Source organism: Carassius gibelio, chromosome A24 (genome assembly GCF_023724105.1).
Source record: "Carassius gibelio isolate Cgi1373 ecotype wild population from Czech Republic chromosome A24, carGib1.2-hapl.c, whole genome shotgun sequence".
In the NCBI taxonomy this organism is placed as follows: Eukaryota; Metazoa; Chordata; class Actinopteri; order Cypriniformes; family Cyprinidae; genus Carassius; species Carassius gibelio.
The window spans coordinates 15,849,098-15,863,184 of NC_068394.1; the positions used below are offsets into that span (position 1 = coordinate 15,849,098).

The following is a 14,087-nucleotide window of genomic DNA, read 5'->3' on the forward strand; positions in this document are numbered from 1 at the left end:
TAAATGTAAGGTCAGCCGATCAGGCGTCACACTTCACCATCTAACAGGGGACCAGTGTGTTTTAGTCTAGTGAAAACACTATTATATGCACAGACCTGTTGCTGTGTATGTTTAGTATGTACAGTTTAGTCTGTGTAGAAATGACCATGCAGTAGTGAACAAAATGGAGACCTCAACTTGGAAACATTGAAATGAACTGATTTTGTTCAAGTGAAAAAAATTATTGAACATCATTGAACCAAATTTACACTTCAGTTTTCACCAACAAAACTTTTGACATTGTATGGGTAAAAACCAGCAGAAGGAGCTCTTTAAGGTAACAATTGCAGGTCAGTACGTTTAATAGTATAGAGTGCATTTGTTTGATAAAATGAGTTTGGTCCCCAGTTAGATGGTGACGTGCGATACATGTCTGGCTGATTTTCCCTTTCTCGAATAACAAACGCACTATAAAGATTCTGGAGCTTAAAACTCAACAATTCTATTACTGACGAATACTGTTAAATTTAAAGGGTTTATCGTGGACTACGGTGTTTATAGTTTTTATTCGTTTAATACGCAAATTTTACATTATTTCGAGTTTAATGAAACACAACTTTTTTTCTGTCAAAAACAATTTTGTTTGACATGAGTAGCATATTTTACTAACTATTCAGCAGATGTTGTAAGAAATGCTTGAAAAGAATCTTACATTTCATCTTAAAATCTTAAATTTAATTTTAACAACAGTTTGTAAGTAAAAGTTCTTAATGTCAGTTTACAGTGAACCCTTGACGTCAGTTTTTATTTTGTCCATTTAGTGCAGTTTGTCCATGTGCAGGGTATTTCACTGGTTTCATTAAGATACCTTTGCATCAACAGACACTGTGGACAGGGACATTTATCACGTCAGTTTTGATGTCTTTTATCTCAAACTCAAATTCAGCTGTATTTTATGATGACTGTGTTTATGGAGTGGAATTATTTTCAGTTATTAATTCCTCAATGTTGAAACTTTTCACAGAAACTTATTGTATGACTTCAGAAGACTTTGAATACAACAAAAATAGTTTTTAATACTTTTATAATCTTTCTTGGACTAAATGTCCATGAGTATGTGTACCCCAATATATTATTTCATCAGGAAATAACATTTGCCCATAGATTCTGCATATTGATGCTAAAGGTTTCTCATTCACAGCACCTGCATGTGGAGAAACAGTGTTTTCTGTCAATATGTGACCGGTTGAGAACGTTTGTAGAGTTTAAGCAGTGTGGAAATACACACAGAAGAGATTCTGTTAGAATGACTTTGGTCCCCAGTTAGATGGTGAACTGTGACGTCTATTTGGTTGATTTTGCCATGAGAAGCCTACTAATCTTAATTCTGTTTAGCCATTTTTTACATTATTTCTGAATGTAATAATGACATATAAGTTACACATATTATCTGTCTTTATACACAATTTTGACTATAATGTATGTTAGTATATTACTTATATTACTAAAACTTACTTAAATTACTTTTCATTGTTCACTAGTAGTATTAATATGGTTTTATTTTTTTACCCTAAAATCTTTTTACAGTGTTTGTTGAACAGGTATTTTAGTGTTATGATCAACATTGGCGTTGCATGCACAGATAGTGAAGATGCTAGATGTAAGGTCAACCAGCATCACACTTGACCATCTAACAGGGGACCAGTGTGCTTTAGTTTAGTCAAATCACTTCAACACTGTAAAAACTGATAAGTTGTGATTACTCCAATTTTTTTGTGGACAACAATTATCTAAAAAATATATTATATTAAGAATATTTAAGCAACTACATTTTTTTTTATTTAATTATACATTATAATAATTACATGAATTAATTTAGTCAAGTCAAGCTAAAAAGCTTTTTTTTTTTTTTTGCTTAATGTTTAAGTGCAGTGTACTTAAAACTGTTTATCATACATAATGTTTTTCATTTAGCAATTATTTTGGTACTTTATAAATTACAAATACTAACTAAAAAAAGAATCAAAAACTCAAAAAAATATTCAGCCTTTTTTAAACCGCACGATCTGTGTATTTCTGAATGTGAAACACTGGAAGATCATCTCATCACAACTGCAGTGCTTGCAGGACATTGTCCATGATAACACAATCAGCAGGAGAGGGGCTTGTGTCAGTGATGTCTCGCTCAATTCCTCCTGGAATAAGTGCAGAGAGGAAAACTTTTTTCGTCAGAGACTAAAGTAGACATTAATATGTAATGCCAACAGAGTGGGGGGAACTTTAACATCAGAACCCAGAAGAGTAATTCACCATGGGATCGTTCTAGAGCTGGGCTATATGGCCCAAAAAACAAACAAACAAAAAACTAATTTTTTCACAAAAAAATCTGATTTACAATTTTAATTGATTTCCCCCCTACTTAAAATCAATATTCAGATGACAAAGAAGTAGTTCCAAAGCAGTTAAAATGTCATTCTTTATAATTTAACAGTCAAATTTAAAACTGAGACAAGATATATATAAAAAGGCAGAATTACCTTAAAGCTGGAAAGACCTTATTGGTTTTAATACTAGCCCATCATGCATCTGACCATCCACTCAGCGTTCAGAGCTGTTCAGATTAAACTGCAGCTCCGCAGTGAAACAGTGTCATGGACGGAGGACAGAGCAAGTGGAAATATATTTTCTAGGCTATATTTTCCATCTTGTAATGCCACAGGTTTAGGTTATTTATTGATTGATTTAAATATAAATTATTTGTAATAGAGCAGACACTGTCTAAAAATGTCTACACCGAACGTGAGAGTTGTGCCGTGCCCCGCTGAGCTGAAAGTGTGTCTAGACTTGATGACATCACACTACAGTGTCACATCATCTGAACGTAGTGTCAGTATATTTGATCATAAACAGAACGAGCATCATTTCACTGAAAAACAATGTTTTTAATAAATAGCTAAATAAGAAAAAAATAATAAAAATAAGCAAGCAAGCGCAAGTTTGGGGGTTTGATTCCCCGGGAACACATGATATGTAAAAATTGACAGCCTGAATGCACTGTTAGTCGCTTTGGATAAAAGCGTCTGCTAAATGCATACATTTAATTTTTTATTTAATTTAAATTTAAATAAGAAAGTTTTAGGCTGTGAGTGTGTGCAGTTTACACTGTAGAAAATAAATAGAAGCATCGTCAAGTTATGTTTACCACAGGCATTATTTTATTCATAAATTGAAAAACTCCATTAAAAAAAAACATATGAAAATCTCAAAGCAACCCGCAGCTCTGACGTCATAGTTCCACCACTCTTATTTCAGATCTATTATGGCAGTTAATTCTTACATTTTATGTCCTAAAGAACATTTATTCTCACACATGTACACTGGGAAAGCATGAAGGGCTCCTTTCATGTTGACATCATGTAAACAAAAAACTATAATAATAAAAAAACGGTGATGGAGGCAGTTAGTGTTTGTGATTTGCCCTCACATGAAGATCAGACGTTTAGACTGTCATGAATGTCTGTGAAATCCTGCAGGTCTCTGATATGGTGAAACCTAGAAAACCACAAAAACGTAAAGTGTTTAACCGACATTGGAAAAGAGAAAGCCAAGTCTGTGTCCTGTGTAATGTTAGGTTTGCTCTTCAGCTCAACAGAAGTTACCTGAAGTGTTACGGCTCACTCTGTTATATTCAGCATCCAGCTCAGCCTGCAGTTTAAGAAAGATTTGTAAAGGTTTACTACAAGTTTGTACATTTCTTTTGTAATTTTAATATATTACAATATTCATGTCTGTGTATAAGCTTAAACCTAATTTTGGATTAGTACTCTTAGAAGCTAGTTGTTTAAAAACAGACCAAAAAACAAACAAACACACGTTTATCAGGGCATTTCCCCCAAAAAAGCACTGTATGGCTAAGATGAGCATAGAAACATTTGACACCAAATGGTCTCAACAATCGACTTGCTCATAATGCTTTTGAGAAACGCAGCCCTGAACATCACAGTTAACATCAGTGACATTCAAATCGTTTAGTGACGAAATGCCAGCTAACGTTAAGATTAGTGTCCTTCTTTGACGTTAACATCATACTGTGAGCAGTGATGCTAAAATAGAATCCAAATCAATGCGCATTCAAAAGCGCTTGGGCGCTGTGTAAAAACAGCATTTCCCAAAAATAAAAACATCCCTTTATCGTGATATTCAATAAGACATTTTCACAATTGTTTTGATGTACTTACAAGTTGTTCCATAAGTTTGCTCCAGTCGCTTGTGATTATCCGCCGTGTTGAACGGATTCTTCTGAACGTCGATTAGAACAACAACGTGACGTCACGGAGTAAACTTAAAATTAATAATTTCAATAGAAAAGTCTACTCAAAACCCGACGTTAAGCCACACAAAAAAAATAAAACAATTCCTCATTCAGAAAATGTAATTTTTATAAGTTGCATCAATGATTTCAAAGACTTTAAATGTGGTGTTCTTAATCTTTTTAAGTTAGTAGTACAGTTCAGGTTCAGACCTGTTGCTGTGTAAGTTTAGCATGTTCAGTTTAGTCTGTGTAGAAATGACCGTTCAATAGTGAACAAAATGGAGACCTAAACATTGAAACATATATATATATATATAGTAGATCAGTATCTACAATGTGTATGATGGTCTTTCCTGGCTAGTGCATTATAAAAAAGTAAAATAAAATCTGATTATTTTTCAAGCTACATAATCTTAAAGCAGATCAATCTGAATCAAAGTGCCTTGTTTTAAAGAATCCCCACACCCCCAGTTCCCCCAGCAGTGTCTGGTAAACTGATGGTCTCCTCTCTTCATATGCTAATAACACTAATGTCTCCACATTATCACCTGGCCTCTCACAGCGAGCAGATATTCGGACATACAAGCAAAGCCCAGAAAAGAAAGCAGGTCTATTTAAGTGTATTTTATAAATGAAATGATACAAATAGTATTTAATTATACCAGATACTAATTTATTATTATTCAATTTAGGTTGAAACTCAACATTTTAACAAAGAAGCTGTTTATATTTTATGCATTGTATATTATTTTATTTTTAAACGCTAGATAAATAAAATAAGATCATAGCAGTAAGTCAGGGGAATACTTTTATTAAGTCAGGCATTTGTTGAACACTGCTGGGTACTTTTACAGGTACTTAAAAAAATACAGGAGACCTTCTTTCCCATAACATGCACCAATCCGGCATCAGGCTTATGGTCAGTCTCTCAAACACTGGATAATATCAGTAAAAAAAATATAATTTCCCTTAGGGCTTAAATGAACCTCATCATTTAAATATAGCTCAGGTTTGTCAAACACTATGTGTGGATGATGGACAATGCTCCATTAACACAGAGAACAAACTTGGCCATCACATTGTTCACAAACTTCCTGACTTCGTCCACCTTTCCTCCAGTGGTGCCTCGGGTCGATTGAAGAAACATTTGTACATTTGTTCACATCTGAACATTTGTTCAGTTCTTTCTTTAAGACACTGTTGGAAGAAAGGAAGGAGGTCACCCCAGAACATTTTATATTCAAAATATATTGAGTAGCAACATACCTTTTTTTGAGGACTGAACTTTCTGATGAAGTGAAATTCTTGTTTAGAGTGAACAATGTGAACTGTTGACTTGACTTTTCTTAAAAGAAAAAAGTAAAGACAGTTTTGTTAAACATGTTTAAACATAGTTGCAACATTTGTAGAATAAGTGATTAGAAAATGTAGAACTTACTCATGTTGTAGGATATGTTCTCCTTTCTAGCAGCCAGAATCATTTTAATAGTGAGTGAATGTTCTGTGATTATAAAGCAGCACTTCCTCCAGCTGGAGAGTGATTGGTTACATCAGGATATGATCACTGTCTGTATGATGCGGTCTGTATGACCGGTCATCTGTATGATCAGCTTCTGTATGACCAGTCATCAGCATGCTGGCCATTCTCTTATGCATTGCATCTCGACCTGACGAGTCACTCTATGTCTTATGTTTTTACTTAAGTTTAACTATTTCTGATGGCAAGAATGGCTGTTTTAGTGTTATTATCAACATTGTTGTTTCATAGATAAACAGAATATGAAATATTGATAAATGTAAAGGCAACCAAACAGGCGTCACAATTCACAGTCTGATTGGGGACCATTTTTACACTTTCTCAATCCTTGACTCTTGGTCAGGAGCCCTTGGCGTCAATCTTTAGTTTGTCCATTTAGTGCAGTTTGTCCATGTGCAGGGTATTTCACTGGTTTCATTGAGATACCTTTGCATCAACAGACACTGTGGACAGGGACATTTATTACGTCAGTTTTGATGTCTTTTATCTCAAACTCAAATTCAGCTGTATTTTATGATGACTGTGTTTATGGAGTGGAATTATTTTCAGTTATTAATACCTCAATGTTGAAACTTTTCACATAAACTTATTGTATGACTTCAGAAGACTTTGAATACAACACAAATACTTTTAATACTTTTATAATATTTTTTTTAAAAATCCCTGATTATTTTTCAAGCTACATAATCTAAAAGCAAACCAATCCCAGTCAAAGTGACTTGTTTTAAAGAATCCCCACATCCCCCAATTCCCCCAGCAGTGTCTGGTAAACTGATTGTGCTCTCTTCTTATATGCTAATAACACTAATGTCTCCACATTATCACCTGGCCCTTCACAACAACAGTACCAACAGTATCCGGGCTAACTGAGTCTCATCCAATCACGCTCCAGATAGCTGGGTGGGGTTATATATATACTGTTTTCCTGACAGAATCTTCATTGATTTTTTTTATTTTTTTGTGAAATAAAATTCTAAAACCTTGAAGGACAAACAGCTTTTTGAGATTCCTACATTGCCTACAAGGGACCACATACAACAAAGCCTACTAAGGCCATTTCTCATCTCTTTTTTCCATTCAAGACTGAAAAGGTAAGTTATACATTCTGAATTTAGATTCTGATAATATGTAAATAGTAGACTTAAAAAATAAATGTGTCAAAAATGCAAGCAAACTGTTAAAATGTGTATGTAGTCTCTTAGTAAATGTTAGTGCTGTTTAATCTCTATTTACTGAATATATTCGTTCATTTATTGATTGATAGATTTTTTTTGTGGTTGTTTCTAAATATTGTTTTTCATTTTGGCAAATGCAGTGTACCCTAAACAGATCTTGAATATTTAACAAGAAAATGAGACCCAGAAGAGTCTGTCCTGAAAAGGAAGCTTTGAAATTCATCGCATCTGGGAAAGATAAAGACATATTTCAGTCAAGAGTCAAGAGAACGGTAAGTTATCATTTATGACTCTGTCTCCAATACTGTATGACTGCAAATATTAATTAAGTACTTGGCATAGTAGCTTATGAATTTCAAGAAGTGTACTGTGCAATGTTATTACTTGTTCATAGTGTGCAGTGTGAAAAAAATAACAACAGAAATTATAGATGATCAGTGGCTTGAATATTTAGTGTATTTTAATTTTGATGCACTGTTATAAAGATTGTACTGATAATCATACTTGATAAAATGTTTAATATTGATAATCATTGGAACTCGAAAACAACTGGGACACATATTAAACTTGTATCATAAATGTATGTATTCTCTAAAGCTAATATGTGCATGTGTATGTGTTTGTGACCAACAGATTGTTGATGAACAGAAAAGAGCAGATTTGTGTGCATTTGTGACCACAAACATCACTGCAGGAGAAGAAATGATGTTGGACTGCGGAGATCCTGACAGCTCATGGAGACAGGTACATTTCTATTTCAATTAGCTCATATTTCTGAGTTATTTCATGAATTGTTATTTATTTGTAGTAAATCAAATTTCCTTTGAGTTTTAATGTAAAATAATGGAATTAACTTGGCAAACTTGTTAAAACAATGTTAAATCAGTTTGGTTTGGGATCAGTACGATTTTTAAATGTCTTTAAAAGAATATTCTGCTCACCAAGTCTGCAAGTATTATCAAGTATTATATATGTATATATATATAGGCAAGATATCTATAGATATCTCGATATAGGTCTATTCAGTTTATTTTAAATAAATGCTGTAATTTTGACCTTTATTTTCATTGAATATCCTAAAAAGTACTATATATCACAGTTTCCACAAAACTATGAAGCCGGAAAATATGCTTTCAACACTGATAATATAAGAATCATTATTAATGATTGAGAACCAATAATAATTGATCATAAAAGAACATCAATTCTGCTAATTTAAATGATTTCTGAAGATCATTTGACAGTGAAGAGTGGAGTAATGATGCTGACATATTTCACAATTTTAAATTCATTTTACAATATTTCTGATCAGGTAAATGTAGCCTTGATTAGCAGAAAAGTCTTCTTTTACAAACATTAAACCAGTCTTCCTGATCCCAGACTCACTGGTCAGGTGTTGATCCTGTGAGAGGTGTGATGTTTGTGGGGGAGAGAGAGAGAGCATGAACAGGGCAGATAGCACTACAACACAATAGAGATTATTGATCAAAGTGAAGAAAAAACAATCCGCATTGGTATGGTCTTTACTATATTTCATAAAATAGTAGCACTTTCCCATAAGATGTCATTGGTTAACACTAGTTAACATGAAAATCACTTTTAAAGTGTTTATTAATGTTAGTAAACATTACTTTCATCATTAACAAATACAATGTTTGATTTTAATAATGTATTAATAAATATTATTTAATGGAGCTGAGCTAACATTAACAAAAAATAAACAGTTGTATTTTTTTTATGTTAACAAAGCTTAAATATTTAAACAAATGTATTTCTCATTGTTAGTTAATGTGTCCTGTCCATCGCTCCGTGATTTTAAATCAAACTTAAAGACTCATTTTTACACCCTTGCATTTGAGTGATGCTGTGTACGGTTCTTTTGATGTATGTTTTTATTTTTTTAAATGTGTATATATACATATTTTTTATTTAATTTTTTGATCTCTGTTGCTTTTAAAGTAACATTTTCTTGTTAAGCACGTTGGATCAATGATGGTTGTGTTAATGTTGTGCTCTATAAATAGAAATTGACTTGACCTGACTTATTGCAAAGTGAAACTTTACACTTCAACACTTTATTTTAAGGGAATAATGCATTGGTAATCCAGAATAATGCATTAGTTAATCAATAATTATTGGCTTATTCTGGTCAATAAACTTGAATATCACTTAGTAAGAGCCACTCAATAATTGTGAAAAAGTTAATCATTAATTACTGGTTTGTTTATTCTTAACTAATACACAATTCTGGATCCTTAAAATGTTAGGTTAATCATGAATTACTAGTGTGTTATTAGATGAATTACATCTTTTAATTTGGGTCTGGGTTTGAGTATAAAAGGGGATGCAAGTCAACAAGTTTAATGTATGCAATGATAAAATCAGTTTTACAAAAAAAGAGCACTTGTTGAATTGTTCTGCATGTCACTTTCAGCGTTCATAACAATATCATTATTAATTCTGTACAGCTTAGTCAGGTGGCCATTACTAGAGCTTGTTATAAATGAATCTTCTATATTACAGGTAGCAGGATGCTTGGTCCATTACATCCTGACGGATGGACAACACCCTTATAAGACCACTACACCCTACACCCAGGATCCACTTGGTCTGTCTCTACATGTCAGAACGAGTAACTTCAGTCTTCAATGGGATGAAAGACTAAACATATCTTAAGCAGAATGATGAGCAAATCAGTGGAAGAGCATCCTACTATTGAGGAAAGCCTTCAGGAAGTCAAAACTATGTGCAAAGACTTATTGTAGAGTTTACAATAAGCATTAAAATGATTGGATATTAGTATTAGTGTGAATTTACAGGTTTCGATCACCAGTCTTATCAAATATCAACCACAAGCAGCTACAGCTCAGGAAAGACTTCAGTCTTCAGTCTCGGACACATCAGTAAATCACTAGTGCCATTAAATCAAAACGGTATGTTCCATTCACCATAAACAATACACAAGATCTAAAGATCATTGTCTTTTTGTGTTTTCAACTTTGTAAAGTATGTATTACTGACATATTTTTTTTAAATTCAATCATATATTTATTCACTTTATATATTTTTTATCTTTTAATTTTGTTAAATAGCAAGAGCCAGAAAGCCCTGGTCAGAAACAGAGGAAACTCATAGAACACGGTTTCAAGAACTACTTTGAGGAAATGAAGGCTCCTGGAAAAGTGGACTGTGAAAGATGCATAAATGCAAACAGGATTCTAAAGGACAATGGAAGAGACTGGAAAACAGTTAAATGCTTTGTGCTCAACAGAATAATTTCGGTTAAGAGAAGTTTGGGTCAACAGTACTGAGCCCATAAACCCTGAGAGCGTGTGATGTGGAGTATCAGTGTTGAGTTATAACTGTGCCGTGACACTGAAGGTCCATGTACATGCAGCATCAGTGCATCATAGCATTGAAATGACTGACTACAGCTGTTTTCAGCTCCTGTTTGGGACTCTGTTTTAGACCTGTTATAACTTTGATGTAAGCCACTGTAATTTTGAACTATTTAATTTTTTTTTAAATAAACAAATTTTATTATTTTCATTTTGATTTGTTGTTTTACTTTTCTTGGCAATGTTGATAATAAAAATGGAGCCCCTAAATCAAGTGCTGCTCTGAAAAATGTTAGTGTGTTAAACGACTAAAGTGCCAATGCTTAAAGTATTTTATTGTAGCTCTCCATACAACACCTGACACTAATACACATGGAGGTCAAAACTCAAAATTATTTATTGATTGTTGCATTGAGAATTTTCAGTTGGTTCTACAAATGTTAAAAGACATTCAGTTCATCTAATTTACTGGAGCCAACTGAAGATTTTAATGCAGTAAATAAAAAAATAAAATAAAAACACTGGTCCCCTGTTAGATGGTGAAGTGTGACGCCTGATCGACTGACCTTACATTTAACAATATTTCACATTCTCACCATCTCTGAATGCTATGGCAAGGATGATAATACAATGTTACAATATATGTTGATTGTAACATTGATTTAGAAATTTAGCCAATTGAATATTTTCAAAGTTAACATGAAATCTTCAAGAAATGTCAAAGCAACCAAAGAGATGTCGCAGTTTACCATTTAACAGGGGACCTACGTGTTCAGATCAACATTAACATTATTCCATCTATCTATCTATCTATCTATCTATCTATCTATCTATCTATCTATCTATCTATCTATCTATCTATCTATCTATCTATCTATCTATCTATCTTTAAAAAAAAAAAAAAAAAATTAGCCTCCAAGATCAAACCGGTCCCCAGTTAGATGGTGAAGTATGACGTGATCTGTTTGGTTGCCTTTACATTTAACAAATTACATTTATTCATTTATTTCTGAATATAATGGCAATGCTGATAATACCATAAAACAATTGGGCCTCTGGAAAATGTCAGTGTTAAACAGCTAAAGTGGCATAGTTAAAAGGTGTTTTACTGAACTCAACTGAAATTTTTCAATGCAGCAAGCTAACATATAATATTGTTTCTTAAGTTAACATATAATATTGTTTCTTAAGTTAACATATAATATTGTTTCTTAAGTTCACATATAATGTTGTTTCTTAAGTTAACATATAATATTGTTTCTTAAGTTAACATATAATATTGTTTCTTAAGTTAACATATAATATTGTTTCTTAAGTTAACATATAATATTGTTTCTTAAGTTAACATATAATATTGTTTCTTAAGTTAACATATAATATTGTTTCTTAAGTTAACATATAATATTGTTTCTTAAGTTAACATATAATATTGTTTCTTAAGTTCACATATAATGTTGTTTCTTAACTTAACATATAATGTTAATGTGTCTGTGATGTAAGAAGAGGTGATTCAGTCTAACAGGCGTCACACGTCACCATCTAACTGGGGACCAAACTAATTTTATCTAACACATGCACTCTTTACTGTCAGAAGTATTGACATGCAATTGTTACCTTAAAGAGCTCTTCATTTTACTTTATTTATGCTATCCTCAAATTAACTATAGTGTCTTGTTTGTTTTGTCTTAATATTTTTTGGTTTGACTGAAACAAATATATATATATATATATATATATATATATATATATATATATATATATATATATATATATATATATATATATATATATATATATATATATCTGTGTGATTGTATTCATATATTGAGAAGTGTATTTGTATTAGTGTCAATCCCAGAAAATATCTGCATGTCATACTAATTTATTAAACATTTTGGATTTCTATTAGAATATTTCTTCAATGGAGATATAGTGTGAATGTTTCAAAGTTTAGAGTTGCATTTAAATACAGTTAGATTGTAAAGAAACACTTGGTACAATTGCCCTTGTGTTTGCACACACAGTTGCATTGCAGTCTATGGAGGTCCTCTGTTGGATAGGTAGACGTCACTCAGGTCCCCACTTGGCATGTTTTTAAAAAAAATTAAAAATGCATTTTTTCAGTTATATTATGAAAAAAGAACTCAAATGAAAATTTTGTATGTAATTTTTGTTTCTTAAAAATGACCAGAAACACTGGTCCCCTCTTGGTCAGTGTATAGCGATAGTCCCCTCTTAGTAACATAGACGTGTATGTGTGTGTGTGTGTGTGTGTGTGTGTGTCACCAGAATCCAGTGATTGCACCAAATGCCCCAGAGATAAAGACACTGGAGCTCGTGAGCAGATCTGGCATCATGAACCGTTCAGAAACGCTGCCGGAGAGAGCTGACAGCAGGAGAAACATCAACTGAAGGCAAATTCAGTAGATATTAACCTTGAAATCTAAAGTTTTTCTGATGCTTTGGTTTTTCTGGTTTTGTGCCGGATCCAGGATTTAAGTAATATTTCATTTGAACTCTCAGTGACTCCACAAACTTCACCATTATTCAAATGAGCCGTGAAACTACCAACAAATCAGCACACTCAACCTTTAGTCATTTATAGTTGGCTGTCATCCGAACGTTAAGAGGATGTTCCAAGAATGTTTATCTAGAAACATTTGTCCAAACATTATGAGGATCTTCATGAAATATTAATATCATAACATTTCAAGAATGTTATCAGGACACTGTAACAATTCTATCAATGTTGCGAAAATATTTCAATACAATCTGAAGAACAATTCATTCTGACATCTGCATATCTGTATATAACATACATTTATATCATGTTTTCTAAGACCATTTTCTCCAAACATCATAAGAATTCGATGAATGTCAGAATGCTTTAACGTTATTATTTCATCCCAACATTTGCATACTCTTAATAAACAGTAACATTAGTCAGACTTGTAGGAATGATATCTTGTAGATGTGTATATAACCATACATTTAACATCAACATGATTTGATTGGTTGATTGCATTACATTATTTTTTCTAATCGCATCTGAAAACATATGGTGAATTATAAGAATATCATTCAGTGAAACAAACTTCAAAAATCTTGTCACACAATTTTCAATTTCTTCAGTGAACTCTTCCGTTCGATCATTTTCTGTGCTCTTCTTCAGTTTTTAATGTTTCAACAGCCCAGTGTTACTGAAACTTTGACTATTAAAAACAGTTGTGGTTAACTGAAATCTAATTTGAAAGCTGAAATAAAATATAAACGCTGGATGAAAATGCTGGAAAGATCCATTGGCACATAAAATAAACTCTAAAGTACTAAAATTACTAAAACAGAAATCAAAATATAGCATAGCTTCACTAAGCATGCAGAGATAGAAACACAAACTATCAAAAACAAACTGTATACATATATCAATGATTACTAAACCACATCAAATGAAAACCGAACAGAAGACAGTGTTTGCTGGTGTTTGGTCAGTAACTCTTGTAAGAGGAGTGAAATATTAAAGCACCGCACCCAGACTCTACTAAACAAGCAGACAAACCACTGCAGATCAACAGAGAAACAGTTAACACACGCTCAAGGTGAAAAAGTGAAACTGAACGCACATTTCATTCGGTTTTTGTCCTTGTCTTTCTGTCTTCTAGCACTTTGTCATCACTTGTGCTCTGTTTTCTTGACAGTAGCCTTGAAACTGAAGTGAGAAGTGTTTAGAAAGGTAGAGACGGAGCGAT

The 14,087-nt window shown here is 32.7% G+C and overlaps 1 protein-coding gene and 1 long non-coding RNA gene across 3 annotated transcripts in view; one reads left to right on the top strand and one right to left on the bottom strand.

The window, feature by feature from the left end:
- Positions 1–14,087, bottom strand: part of pard3aa (par-3 family cell polarity regulator alpha, a) — a 415,020-nt gene that overhangs the window by 345,067 nt on the left and 55,866 nt on the right. The window lies entirely within an intron of this gene.
- LOC127946038 (uncharacterized) lies at positions 5,864–9,865 on the top strand. The gene is made up of 4 exons (XR_008150998.1): positions 5,864–6,919; positions 7,177–7,275; positions 7,637–7,747; positions 9,527–9,865. It is a non-coding gene; the product is annotated as an uncharacterized LOC127946038 (long non-coding RNA).